The sequence below is a fragment of the Choloepus didactylus genome, chromosome 2 (assembly GCF_015220235.1).
Source record: "Choloepus didactylus isolate mChoDid1 chromosome 2, mChoDid1.pri, whole genome shotgun sequence".
NCBI classification, from domain to species: domain Eukaryota; kingdom Metazoa; phylum Chordata; class Mammalia; order Pilosa; family Megalonychidae; genus Choloepus; species Choloepus didactylus.
This window is the reverse complement of record NC_051308.1, coordinates 89,800,542-89,815,566: the sequence shown is the minus strand read 5'-3', so window position 1 is coordinate 89,815,566 and position 15,025 is coordinate 89,800,542. Positions and strand designations below refer to the sequence as shown.

At 37.3% G+C, this 15,025-nt stretch overlaps 1 protein-coding gene across 5 annotated transcripts in view; it reads left to right on the top strand.

Moving 5' to 3' along the window:
- RABGAP1L (RAB GTPase activating protein 1 like) overlaps positions 1 to 15,025 on the top strand; it is an 891,828-nt gene that overhangs the window by 90,103 nt on the left and 786,700 nt on the right. The window lies entirely within an intron of this gene.

Genomic DNA, 15,025 nt, shown 5'->3' with positions numbered 1-15,025 from the left:
AGAGTTCTTTGTATCTGTTCCATACAAATCCTTTGTCAGATATGTGTTTTGCAAATATGTTCTCCCAGTTTGTGATTAGTCTTTTCATTTTCTTATGCTGGCCTTTCATAGAGCAGAAGTATTTAATTTTTACTAAAGTCCAACTATTCACTTTTTTCTTTAATGGATTTTGTGCTTTTGGTGTTTTATCTGAAAGATTATCATCAAACCCAAGGTCACTTAGATTTTTTTCCCTACTTTCTTTTAGAAGTTTTATAGTTTTGCATTTTGCATTGAGAACTGTGATTCATATTGAATTAATATTTGTGAAACTGTAAGAACTGTGTTTAGGTTCATTTTTTTCCCCCATATGTATGCTCAGTTCCAGCACTACTTGTCGAAAAAGACTATCCTTTCTCCATAGAATTGCCTTTGTAAAAAATCATTTCATTATTTGTGTGGGTTTATTTGCAGGCTGTCTGTTCTGCTTCGTTGGTCTATGTGTTTATTCTTTTGCCAATACCACACTTTCTTGATTCATTGTAGTTTAATAGTAAGTTCTGAACTTGGTTAGTGTTGGTCTACCAATTTTGTTCTACCTTATTGTGTAGGATATTCTAGGTCTTTTGCCCTCCCATATAAATTTTAGAATCAGTTTGTTGATATTTACAAAATAGCTTGCTGGAATTTTGATTAGCATTATGTTGAATCTATAATTCATGTCAGGAAGAATTGACATCTTAACAATATTGAGCCTACCAATCCATGAACATTGAATATCTCTTCATTTATTTAGATCTTTTTTTCATTTCTTTCATCAGTGTTTTGTGGGTGTCTGCATACAGAACCTATTCATATTTTGTTAGATTTATACCTAAGTATTTCCTTTTTTTGTGTGTGGCTTTTGTAAATTATTTTTAACTTTCAAATTCCAGTAGTTCATTGTTTGTCTATAGGAAAACAATTGACTTTTGTATATTGACCTTTTATCCTGCAACTTGCCTATACTTGCTTATTAGTTCCAGGAATTTTTTTGTAGGTTAAGTTTGTATACATTTGGGAGTTTTCGACATAGACAATCATGTAATCTGTAAACAAAGATGGTTTTATTTCTTCCTTTCCAATCTTTATACCTTTTATTTTTTTTCTCTTATCTAATTTCTCTATCTAGGATTTCCAGTGTGATGTTGAATCACAGGGGTGAGAGAGTGCAACCTTGCCTTGTTCCCAGTCTTAAGGAGAAAGTGTACAGTCTCTCACCATGAAGAATGGTGTTAGCTGTGGGTTTTTTGTATCGAGTTGAAGAAGTTCTCCTTTATTCCTATTTTGTTGAGAGTTTGTATCATGAATGGGTATTGGATTTTGTCAAATGCTTTCTTTGTGTCAGTTGGACATGATCTGATCATAGTTTTTCTTTAGCCTGTTGATATGGTTGATTACATTGATTTATTTTTGAATGTTGACGCAATTTTGTATATCTGGAATAAATCATACTTAGTCATGGTGCACAGTTTTTTTTTGTTTTCTTTTTGTTTTTTTTTTTTGTATAGTATTTGGTTTGATTTTCTAATATTTTGTTGAGGATTTTTTTTTTTTAATTTTCATGATAAATGTTGGTCTATGGTTTTCTCCTATCTGGTTTTGATATTAAGTAATGCTTGCCATTTAGAGTAAGTTGGTAAGTGATCCCTCTCATTCTATTTTCTGGAAGAGATTGTGGAGAGTTGGTATTGTTTCTTCCTTAAATGTTTGGTAGAATTCACCAGTGAAGCCATCTGGACCTGGTAATTTCTTTTTGGAAAGTTACTGTTATGGATTAAGTTTCTCTAAAAGATATTGAGCTATTCAGATTATCTATTTCTCCTGGTGTGAATTTTGATAGTTTGTGTCTTTCAAGGAATAGGTCTATTTCATTTAAGTTATCACATTTGTGGGAATAGGGTTATTTGTGGTATTCCTTTATTATCCTTTTGATATTCAGAGGGTTAATACTGATGATCCCTCTTTGATTTCTGATAATAATTTGTATCTTTTCTCTTTTTTTCTTGGTTGGCCTGGCTAGAGATTTATCAATTTTGTTGGTCTTTTCAAAGAAGCTTTAGTTTTATTTTTGTTTTCTTTGTATTATATTCCTGTTTTCAATTTCAATAATAATTTTTTTTATTATTTCCCTTCTTTGCATGCTTTAGGCATAATTTGTTCTCCCTTTCATAGTTTCCAAAGGTTTGTAAGGAAGCTTAGGTTTTTTATATCTCTTTTTCTTTTCCATTGTATGCATTTAATACTGTACATTTCCATGTAAGTACTGTTTTTCTGCATCCCACAAATTTTGATGTCATTTTTCCATTTTCACTTAAGTCAAAATATTTTAATTTCTCAAGTTGTCTTCTTTGACTCATTGGTTATTTAGAAGTGTGTTGTTTAATTTCCAAATATTTGGGAATTTTCCAACAATCTTTCACTATTGATTTCTAGTTTAATTCCTTTGTGGTCTAAGAACATATTTGTATGATTTATATTCCTTCAAATTTGTTAAAGTTTGTTTTATGGCCCATAATGTAGTCTACCTGGAAAAATGTTCCATGTACACAATAGTGTTTTCTGCTGTTTTTAGATGGTTTATTGTATAAATGGCAATTAGATAAAACTGATTGATAATACTTTTAGGTTATCTGCATACTTATTGATATTCTGCTGTTTGGTCAGTGAATCTGAGAGAGGAGTGTTGAAGTTATAGACTATAGCAGTGGATTTATCTGTTTCTCCTTTCAGTTCTGTCAGTTTTTGCTTCATGTATTTTTTTTTTTCTTTTTCTTTTTTATTTTTTTTAATCTTCATTTTATTGAGATATATTCATATACCACGCAGTCATACAAAACAAATCGTACTTTCGATTGTTCACAGTACCATTACATAGTTGTACATTCATCACCCAAATCAATCCCTGACACCTTCATTAGCACACACACAAGAATAACAAGAATAATAATTAGAGTGAAAAAGAGCAATTGAAGTAAAAAAGAACACTGGCTACCTTTGTCTGTTTGTTTCCTTCCCCTATTTTTCTACTCATCCATCCATAAACTAGACAAAGTGGAGTGTGGTCCTTATGGCTTTCCCAATCCCATTGTCACCCCTCATAAGCTACATTTTTATACAACTGTCTTCGAGATTCACGGGTTCTGGGTTGTAGTTTGATAGTTACAGGTATCCACCACCAGCTACCCCAATTCTTTAAAACCTAAAAAGGGTTGTCTAAAGTGTGCATAAGAGTGCCCACCAGAGTGACCTCTCGGCTCCTTTTGGATTCCCTCTGCCACTGAAGCTTATTTCATTTCCTTTCACATCCCCCTTTTGGTCAAGAAGATGTTCTCCGTCCCACGATGCCGGGTCTACATTCCTCCCCGGGAGTCATATTCCACGTTGCCAGGGAGATTCACTCCCCTGGGTGTCTGATCCCACGTAGGGGGGAGGGCAGTGATTTCACCTTTCAAGTTGGCTTAGCTAGAGAGACAGGGCCACATCTGAGCAACAAAGAGGCATTCGGGAGGAGGTTCTTAGGCACAACCATAGGGAGGCCTAGCCTCTCCTTTGCAGCAACCGTCCTCCCAAGGGTAAAACCTGTGGTAGAGGGCTCAACCCATCAAACCACCAGTCCCCTATGTCTGTGGTCATGTTAGCAACCATGGAGGTGGGGTAGGCGAATACCCCTGCATTCTCCACAGGCTCCTCAAGGGAGCACTACATCTTTTTTTTTCCCTTGTTTTTCTTTCTTTTTTTTTTTTTTTAACTTTCCCTTCTTTTTTAAATCAACTATGAAAAAAAAGTTAAAAAGAAAACAAACATACAATAAAAGAATATTTCAAAGAGACCATAACAAGGGAGTAAGAAAAAGACAACTAACCTAAGATAACTGCTTAACTTCCAACCTGTTCCTACTTTACCCCAAGAAAGTTACCTAATATAGCAACATTTCTGTGAACTTGTTCCTACTATATCCATCAGAAATTAACAGACCCTAGTCATTCCTGGGCATCCCCAGAACGTTAAATAGCTTATCTGTTCTTCTTGGATTATTGTTCCCCCTTCCTTAATTGCTCTCTATTGCTAGTTCCCCTACATTCTACCTTATAAACCATTTGTTTTACATTTTTCAAAGTTCACATTAGTGGTAGCATATAATATTTCTCTTTTTGTGCCTGGCTTATTTCGCTCAGCATTATGTCTTCAAGGTTCATCCATGTTGTCATATGTTTCACGAGATCGTTCCTTCTTACTGCCGTGTAGTATTCCATCGTGTGTATATACCACATTTTATTTATCCACTCATCTGTTGAAGGACATTTGGGTTGTTTCCATCTTTTGGCAATTGTGAATAATGCTGCTATGAACATTGGCGTGCAGATATCTGTTTGTGTCACTGCTTTCCGATCTTCCCGGTATATACCAAGAAGTGCAATCGCTGGATCGAATGGTAACTCTATATCTAGTTTTCTAAGGAACTGCCAGACTGACTTCCAGAGTGGCTGAACCATTATACAGTCCCACCAACAGTGAATAAGAGTTCCAATTTCTCCACATCCCCTCCAGCATTTGTAGTTTCCTGTTTGTTTAATGGCAGCCATTCTAATCGGTGTTAGATGGTATCTCATTGTGGTCTTAATTTGCATCTCTCTAATAGCTAGTGAAGCTGAACATTTTTTCTTGTGTTTCTTGGCCATTTGTATTTCCTCTTCAGAGAACTGTCTTTTCATATCTTTTGCCCATTTTATAATTGGGCCTACTGTACTTTTGTCATTGAGTTGTAGGATTTCTTTATATATGCAAGATATCAGTCTTTTGTCAGATACATGGTTTCAAAAAATTTTTTCCCATTGAGTTGGCTGCCTCTTTACCTTTTGGAGAAATTCCTTTGAGGTGCAGAAACTTCTAAGCTTGAGGAGTTCCCATTTATCTATTTTCTCTTTTGTTGTTTGTGCTTTGGGTGTAAAGTCTAGGAAGTGGCCGCCTAATACAAGGTCTTGAAGATGTTTTCCTACATTATCTTCTAGGAGTTTTATGGTACTTTCTTTTATATTGAGATCTTTGGTCCATTTTGAGTTAATTTTTGTGTAGGGGGTGAGGTGTAGGGGTCCTCTTTCATTCTTTTGGATATGGATATCCAACTCTCCCAGTCCCACTTGTTGAACAGACCATTATGACTCAGTTCAGTGACTTTGGGGGCCTTATCAAAGATCAGTCGGCCATAGATCTGAGGGTCTATCTCTGAATTCTCAATTCGATTCCATTGATCTATATGTCTATCTTTGTGCCAGTACCATGCTGTTTTGGCAACTGCGGCTTTATAATAAGCTTCAAAGTCAGGGAGTGTAAGTCCTCCCACTTCGTTTTTCTTTTTTAGAGTGTCTTTAGCAATTCGAGGCATCTTCCCTTTCCAAATAAATTTGATAACTAGCTTTTCCAAGTCTGCAAAGTAGGTTGTTGGAATTTTGATTGGTATTGCATTGAATCTGTAGATGAGTTTGGGTAGAATTGACATCTTAATGACATTTAGTCTTCCTATCCATGAACATGGAATATTTTTCCATCTTTTAAGGTCCCCTTCTATTTCTTTTAGTACAGTTATGTAATTTTCTTTGTATAGGTCTTTTACATCTTTGCTTAAGTTTATTCCTAGGTACTTGATTTTTTTAGTTGCTATTGTAAATGGTATCTTTTTCTTGAGTGTCTCTTCAGTTTGTTCATTTCTAGCATATAGAAACATTACTGACTTATGTGCATTAACCTTGTATCCCGCTACTTTGCTAAATTTGTTTATTAGCTCTAGTAGCTGTATCGTCGATTTCTCAGGGTTTTCTAGATATAAGATCATATCATCTGCAAACAATGACAGTTTTACTTCTTCTTTTCCAATTTGGATGCCTTTTATTTCTCTGTCTTGCCGGATTGCCCTGGCTAGCACTTCCAGCACAATGTTGAATAACAGTGGTGACAGCGGGCATCCTTGTCTTGTTCCTGATCTTAGAGGGAAGGCTTTCAGTCTCTCACCATTGAGTACTATGCTGGCTGTGGGTTTTTCATATATGCTCTTTATCATACTGAGGAAGTTTCCTTCAATTCCTACCTTTTGAAGTCTTTTATCAAAAAGGGATGTTGGATTTTGTCAAATGCTTTTTCAGCATCTATTGAGATGATCAATTGATTTTTCCCTTTTGACTTGTTAATGTGTTGTAATACATTGATTGATTTTCTTATGTTGAACCATCCTTGCATGCCTGGAATAAACCCCACTTGGTCATGGTGTATGATTTTTTTAATGTGTCTTTGGATTCGATTTGCAAGTATTTTGTTGAGGATTTTTGCATCTATATTCATTAGGGACATTGGCCGTTAGTTTTCCTTTTTTGTCACATCTTTGCCTGGTTTTGGTATTAGATTGATGTTAGCTTCATAAAATGAGTTAGGTAGTGTTCCATTTTCTTCAGTGTTTTGAAAGAGTTTGAGTAAGATTGGTGTCAGTTCTTTCTGGAAAGTTTGATAGAATTCCCCTGTGAAGCCATCTGGCCCTGGGCATTTATTTGTGGGAAGATTTTTGATGACTGATTGGATCTCTTTGCTTGTGATGGGTTGGTTGAGGTCTTCTATTTCTTCTCTGGTCAGTCTAGGTTGTTCATATGTTTCCAGGAAATTGTCCATTTCTTCTACATTATCCAGTTTGTTGCCATACAGTTGTTCATAGTATCCTCTTATAATTTTTTTAATTTCTTCAGGATCTGCAGTTATGTCACCTTTTTCATTCATTATTTTGTTTATATGGGTCTTCTCTCTTTTTGATTTTGTGAGTCTAGCTAGGGGCTTGTCAATCTTGTTGATCTTCTCAAAGAACCAACTTTTGGTGATATTTATCCTCTCTATTGTTTTTTTGTTCTCTCTGTCATTTATTTCTGCTTTAATCCTTGTTATTTCTTTTCTTCTACTTGGTTTAGGATTGGTTTGCTGTTCATTTTCTAGCTTCTTCAGTTGATCCATTAGTTCTTTGATTTTGGCTCTTTCTTCCTTTTTAATATATGCGTTTAGTGCTATAAATTTCCCCCTTAGCACTGCTTTTGCTGCATCCCATAGGTTTTGGTATGTTGTGTTCTCATTTTCATTCGTCTCTGTATATTTAGCAATTTCTCTTGCTATTTCTTCTTTAACCCACTGATTGTTTAGGAGTGTGTTGTTTAACCTCCAGGTATTTGTGAATTTTCTAGTCTCTGATGGTTATTGACTTCTAATTGTATTCCATTGTGGTCAGAGAATGTGCTTTGAATAATTTCAGTCTTTTTAAATTTACTGAGGCTTGTTTTATGTCCCAGCATATGATCTATTCTGGAGAAAGTTCCATGAGCACTAGAAAAGTATGTGTATCCTGGTGATTTGGGATGTAATGTCCTGTAGATGTCTGTTAAATCTAATTCATTTATCAGATTGTTTAGGTTTTCAATTTCCTTATTGGTCTTCTGTCTGGTTGATCTATCTATAGGAGAGAGTGATGTGTTGAAGTCTCCCACAATTATTGTGGAAACATCAATTGCTTCCTTTAGTTTTGCCAGTGTTTCTCTCATGTATTTTGTGGCACCTTGGTTGGGTGCATAGACATTTATGATTGTTATTTCTTCTTGTTGAATTGCCCCTTTTATTAGTACGTAGTGGCCTTCTTTGTCTCTCAAAACATCCCTGCATTCGAAGTCTATTTTATCTGAGATTAATATTGCTACCCCTGCTTTCTTTTGGCTGTAGCTTGCATGAAATATTTTTTTCCATCCTTTCACTTTCAGTTTCTTTGTGTCCCTGTGTCTAAGATGAGTCTCTTGTATGCATCATATTGATGTTTCATTTTTTTTGATCCATTCTGCGAATCTATATCTTTTAATTGGGGAGTTTAATCCATTTACATTCAATGTTATAACCGTGAAGGCATTTCTTGAATCGGCCATCTTATCCTTTGGTTTATGTTTGTCATATTTTTCCCCTCTGTCTATTAATATCCTTTATTGTACCCATACCGAATCTCTTTAGTACTGAACCTTTCTCCAAGTCTCTCTGTCCTTTCTTTGTTTCTCTGTCTGTAGGGCTCCCTTTAGTATCTCCAGTAGGGCAAGTCTCTTGTTAGCAAATTCTCTCAGCATTTGTTTGTCTGTGAAAAATTTAATCTCTCCCTCAAATTTGAAGGAGAGCTTTGCTGGATAAAGTATTCTTGGCTGGAAATTTTTCTCACTCAGAATTTTAAATATATCGTGCCAGTGCCTTCTTGCCTCCATGGTGGCTGCTGAGTAGTCACTACTTAGTCTTATGGTGTTTCCTTTGTATGTGGTGAATTGCTTTTCTCTTGCTGCTTTCAGAACTTGCTCCTTCTCTTCTGTGTTTGATAGTGTGATCAGTATATGTCTCGGAGTGGGTTTATTTGGATTTATTCTATTTGGAGTTCGCTGAGCATTTGTGATTTGTGTATTTATGTTGTTTAGAAGATTTAGGAAGTTTTCCCCAACAATTTCTTTGAATACTCTTTCTAGACCTTTACCCTTTTCTTCCCCTTCTGGGACACCAATGAGTCTTATATTTGGACGTTTCATATTATCTATCATATCCCTGAGGTCCATTTCGATTTTTTCAATTTTTTTCCCCATTCTTTCTTTTATGCTTTCATTTTCCATTCTGTCATCTTCGAGGTCACTGATTTGTTGTTCAACTTCCTCTAGTCTTGTACTATGAGTGTCCAGAATCTTTTTAATTTGGTCAACAGTTTCTTTAATTTCCATAAGATCATCCATTTTTTTATTTAGTCTTGCAATGTCTTCTTTATGCTCTTCTAGGGTCTTCTTGATTTCCTTTATCTCCCGTACTATGGTCTCATTGTTCATCTTTAGTTCTTTGAGTAGCTGCTCTAGATGCTGTGTCTCTTCTGGTCTTTTGATTTGGGTGCTTGGGCTTGGGTTATCCATATCGTCTGGTTTTTTCATATGCTTTATAATTTTCTGTTGTTTTTGGCCTCGTGGCATTTGCTGAACTTGATAGGGTTCTTTTAGGGTTTGTAGACCTATTGAAGTCCTTATCTCTAATTTATCAGATCTACAGCTTCGTGGAGTACACTTTCTCTAACTAACCAGCAGGTGGCGTCCACGAGCCACCTGTTCTCCACAAGCCAGTTCTCCCCTGCTTAGCCTTTTTGGTGAGTGGGGGAGTGAGTCTTGTGGGGCCCAATTGGTGTACCAAGCTTACGTGTGTAGTTGGTGTTGCCTACCCTGTATGTGGGGCGTGTTTCTCGGCAGTCGGGGAGGGGGGGTGGCCCTAGCAATCAAATCTCCCTGATGATCCTAGAGTTTTAAAGCAGCTGCAATAGTCTAATCCTTCAGTTCAGTCCTGCCACAGTTTGTCTCTGCCACTGACCCACAAGTCTTTGGTATTGGCGTATGGCTCCTGAGACTTGCAAGTGGGCCCCTCTTCCAGGCTGTGCACCCCGGGTCCTCTGTTGAGGGATGACTGTGCTATGTCACAGGTGAGTGCCGTCCCCCGAGGGCAGTTCTGGGCTGCTGGGCTGTGTAGGGAGGCTCCCAGTCTGCTCAAATGATGGCTGAATGGGGCTTTGTTAATTCACACTGCTCCACCTTCCCAGCTCTGGGACAATCAGCTGAGGTTGCAGGGAAGGCTAATGTCCACGCCCAGTTTTGTGGTGTGTGCCTGTTATTTGAAGCACTTCCGTCACACTGGGTTGTCTGGGGCAGCTCTGGGCTATGGGGCTGGCGATGGGCAGGAGTGTTTCCTGTCCACTAGGATGGTGGCTGTGAGCGGACCCCCCCCTTTTCTTGGGAAGTTGTGGTGTTTAGTGAATTTTCTCAGCCACTGGATTATTGCCTTTTGTCTCAGAGCTCTCTTAGTTCTGCTCTTGACTTGACGTGCTCAAATTGCAATTCTTTGAAGCTTTCTGTATTGGGCTTCTTAGAGTAATTGTTTTAGAAAAAGAAAAAAGGATTAAAAAAAAAAAACAAATAAAAACAGGGCCCTCCTCAGAGATCTAATGGGTTATTGAAATGCTAATAGACAAAGCAACCAGGGCTATTAAGGAAAGGTCCACAGGGCAGAGAGATCAGCTTTTCTTCGGGATTTGCATATGCGCCTCAAGGCCTGAGCTCCGCCCTTCCCTTTTCTGTGTTCGCCAGAACTCCAAAAATCCTCTGCTTTTATTTTGGAGTTTTTCGTGTTATTTTTTTTTTTCTATGCCTGTCTCCTCTCTGCTGGGCTGGCAGCTCTCAGATTCTCTGGTGTCTGGTCTCAGTCTATCTATGGTTGGAGTTTGGATCAGTAGAATGAGTTTCCGATAAGGGCTGCCACTGCAGTTCTCCTTTCTCCTTCCCGGAGCTGACAGCCCCTCCTCCCACGGGACTGATCCTGGCAGGGAGGGGCGCGGGTCCCCTGGCCGCAAAAACTTACAGATTTCGCTGATCTCAGCAGTTCGACATTTTCATGAGTGTTGTATGAAGTATGCCCAAAGACAGATTGCTCTGTGGTGTCCAGTCCACGCAGTTCCTGGCTTTTTACCTACTTTCCTGGAGGAGTAACTAAAACTTACAGCTCACCAGTCTGCCATCTTGCCCCGCCTCCTGAATATACATTTTAAACTAAGTCCACTTTCAAATATTAGTAGACTGCGTTTAACATGTATGTGTATAGTACAGCTATGTGTTAACAGTGTATTCCTACTTCCTCACTCCTGTACTTTATGACATTGCTATCATTCATCTAACTTATTCATATGCTATAATCATTTAATACATTGTTACTGTTATAGCTTTGAACAATTATCTTTTAGATCATATCTTCTTTGACACTCTTCCTTTCTTTAAGTAGATTCAGGTTTTTACCTGTATAATTTTCCTTCTACCTGAAGAACATCTTTTAACATTTCTTGCAAGGCAGGTATGTGGATGATGAATTTCTTCAGTTTTTGTTTATCTGAGAAAGTCTTTGTTCCTCCTTCATGTTTGAAGGATAATTTCACTGGATACAGAATTCTAGGTTGGTAGATTTTTTCTTTCAACACTTTACATATTTCACTCCACTATCTCCTTGTGGTTTCTGATGAGAAATCTGCTGAAATTCTTTTCCTTGTTTCTCTATTGGTAAGGGTTTTCTACCCTCCTCTGATGTCTTTCAAGATTTTCTTTTTGTCTCTTTTTTCTGCAGTTTGAATATGATGTGTCTAGTTTGTGTCCTCCATCTCGTCAATGTATTGTTCTTGGTGTTTCTAGGTTTTTGGGAACTGCAGTTTAGTGTTTGTCATTAATTTTGAAAAGTTCTTGGACACTATTATTTCAGATATTTCTTCTACTTTTTTCTCTTTCTTCTTCTGGTATTCCACTTCTGTATATGTTATACCTTTTGGTTTTGGATTTCCTGTTCTGTTTTTTTTCTTTCTTCTTTTTTGCATTTGAATTTGGGTTATTTCTATTGACCCATCTTTAGGTTGACTGATTTTTTTCCTTGGCTGTTTACTGATGAGTCTACTGAAGATATTTTCCATTTCTATTAGCATGATTTTGATTTCTACTATTTCCTTTTGTTTCTTTCTTAGGGTTTCCAGTATTCTGCTTATAGTACCCAAATATTCTTGCATGTTGTCTACTTTTCCCATTAGAGCCTGAACATATTAATTGTAGTTATTTTAAATATTTAAATTCTCTGTCTAATTCCAACAACTGTGTTATATGAGTCTGGTTCTGATGATTCCTTTTTTTTTTTTTTTTCAGGCTGTGTTTTTTTCTTTCCTTTTGCTATGTCTTGTAATTTTCTATTGAAAGTCAGACATGTTTATTGGCTGATGGGAACTGAGGTAGCTGCTCTTTCACTGTGAAGATTTACAGTGATCTGACAGACTTGAGCTTTGTTAGAGGTGCTAGAGGTTTCATATTTCTCTAGTGTTCTTGTTTTTTTCTCTGCTTGACTTTGGGCTTCTGTAAGTACTTCTCCTTAGAGAGAATGTCTCTTGCAGTTCTTTCAACTGTAATCAACTGTTATACTGGAGCCCTGTTGGTGTGGTGGTTAGGTATGTGTGTGGGAAGTAGCATTCTGTTGTCTCCCAATTAAATCTCAGACTTCTAGTGTACCTGTATCTCAGAGATGTGACCTTCATAAGTCTGTTTCTAGTGATGTAGCTTTCCCCCTGCTAGCCACTTCCTTCTTTGGTTGCAGCATTCCCAATATTTCCATGAAGCCCTGACACCTATTGGCTATGTTCCCTACCCCTCTCCCCCAACACCTGAAGTGTGACAGGAAGGCTAAAAGAGGCTGGAATAAAAGGAATTCCCTTTCCCCAGCTGGGATAAGGCTCTGGCAAAATCTTTTCTTCTGAGAGTAGGCTTTTGTTATGGAGAAGAATCTTGTGTATTTCAAAAATGTTACTTTTCCTCTACTACTATAGAGCCAAGAGAGGATCTTTCTTGAATCTTTACATTGAGAACTTGGTGGGGTAAAACCAATGAAAGTGTGGGACACTCTACCCACCCAAGTCTGTGTTCCCCAGCAGTTTCTCACTCTTAAGCTATTCCATAGTCAGCCTCCACTGAGTTGTCAAAACTATCATTTAAGTGTTCCTGCTGATTTGTGGCTCCTTTGTCTTCTGCTTGATCTTGGTTGCTATATCTTTCTGGATGTGCCTGTCTTTCCAGATTTTGGGAAGGCAACTGGAGATATAATATGGAGATAAATGATATCTTTTCAAAGTTGAATCTTCCCTCCATGAATCAATATAGTAATTCCACCCCAATTATTCAGGTCTTATTTCATTTCCTTTAAGAATGGTTAATTTGGAGGTGGGGTTGACATGGCTTGCTATGTGAGGAGTAAGGAATGGGGGTGAATTAAGCATAATATCCAGGTTTCTTGTTTGAGTTACTTGGTAGAAGATGGTGTTTTTTACTGAAATGGGAAGTCTGGAGGAGGAACTCCACTCTGGTCACATTTTTTTAAAGATGGTAAGTGGAAATGTCAAGTAGAGAGCTGGAGTCCGAATAAGGAGCTTAGAAAAGACATTTGGGTTGGGATAGAAACTTGGGAGACTTTTAGCATATTGCTGGTATTTAAATCGATGGCAATGAGAGATATCTTTTAGAGTGAGTGTGTGGTAAGAGATCAGAAAAGGGCTCGGAACTTGAACTTGGGGAATTTCTAACATTTAGAAATCAAGTGGAGAAGTAGCAATGTGACAAGGCCTTGGAGAAGTACAGACCACACAAAGAACACCACAAATGTGTGGCATTTTGGCAATCGAGGATATGTGATGTGGCCTGGAAGGGTAAAGACATGGCTTCTAACACATACTGTATTTTCAGAAGCATACAATGGGCGATGTGAGAAAAACCTTTAGAGGACAAATGAATGTGCTTGAAGAATTTTAAAAAGAAAGGGCATTAGCATGCCAACAGAAAGAAATGGTGGCCAGCTATTAATTATATAAGCTATAATTATTCTTTAGTTTGATGTTCTTGGAAATTATGATTTTTGATAAATTTGGAAAGCAATTAATTTTTTTAAAGTGTAACTTGAAGCTGGAGGTAAATCATTTTTTCTTTTTTGGGAAGAGTACTTAATTTTAGTGTCACCTAATGGCAAAATGTGGTATTCTAGCCATAATTATATGCAACAATGAAAAGAAAAACCTAATTAGAAGAAGAAAAAAGAAGACTTTTTCTAGGGGGGGAGTTTAGTCATGGACCGGTAGATTAACCATGTTTTACAAGGTCCCGTGTTCTTTAGTTCCAGCCTGCTTGTCCTTTGCCTCCATCATTTTACCCTGTTGCACACTGAGTAGATTATTTGGCTCTTTTTTTGTCAGGTTTCAGCTCAAATAATTTCCTTAGAGCGTCCTTTCCTGTCACTTTACTTAAAGTTGTCCCTGCACTCCCCACAGTTATTCTTTATCACATTAAACTGTTTTATTTTTTTCATAGAATTTATAGTGATTTGAAATTATCTTATTTACTTACTTGCTTGTTTCCTTACTACAGTGTGAGCTCCAGGAGAGCAGGCTACTTGTCTATCTTACCATTTAAGTAATCCCAGTGCTGAGTACAGTGTCTGTTATATAGTATATATATATATCTTCAGTTAAGATTAGTTGTGTGAATATATGAACTTCTGGAAATCATAGACAGTGTTGAGTTTCTGTGGTAAGTAAAGGCCTGTCCAGAAAACAGAATTACACTGTATTTGATTGCTGAAACGTTGTTTGCTAGGTGAATGCAGTGTGAAAGCTTTTTAAAATAAAATTTAAAAAATTGGTGCTGATAAGTGGTAATGTGTTTGGAAAAGACACATGGCTTAGGGTGTTAAATTCTGTATCAATCAGCCAACTTCAGTAAAGCTCCCTCGCCCAGCCCCAGCAAGTATTTTAAGGTGTGATACTGATCAAAAGCGGTGGCTTCTCAGCCCAATGCACTCAAATGCCCAATCTCTCTTCAAAGAGAGTTTATTGCCAGAGATGAAGCAGGAGATCAGAGCCTACTGGCCTAAAAATCTATCTCCCTGAACGCAGTAATTCTGATAGTTTTACAGTATTAAATGTTGAGCAGATTTTAGGATAATGAGCACGATGGCTTCAGATAACAAGGTTAGAGATGATCTAATTATTGAGCATGCGCAGATTGATTACTTGTTTAGTCACAGAACATATGTAAGAACATGGTTATAGTTAAAATTTAAGGTATAGCTTAAACATGTCAGGTGGGCCCATTTTGTTTAGAGCCAGTTTTCTTTATCAAGATACTTTGGAATTGGGATGGGTTAGTTCTGGGCTGACTTAAGCCCAGAGTCATTAGGGGCTGTCTTTAGTGATCATAAAACTCTAAAGTTGAAAAACTGGATAAAAGATATACAAGTGAAGGTCAGTCACAAGGTTTTTACGAAAACAAGGGCACAAGATAAAGGCTATACAATCATTATCAGAGATGAAGGCAGCTGGATTACAGTTCAGAGATTTAGGTATTTCCTTCAGTCTACTCTAATATACCAG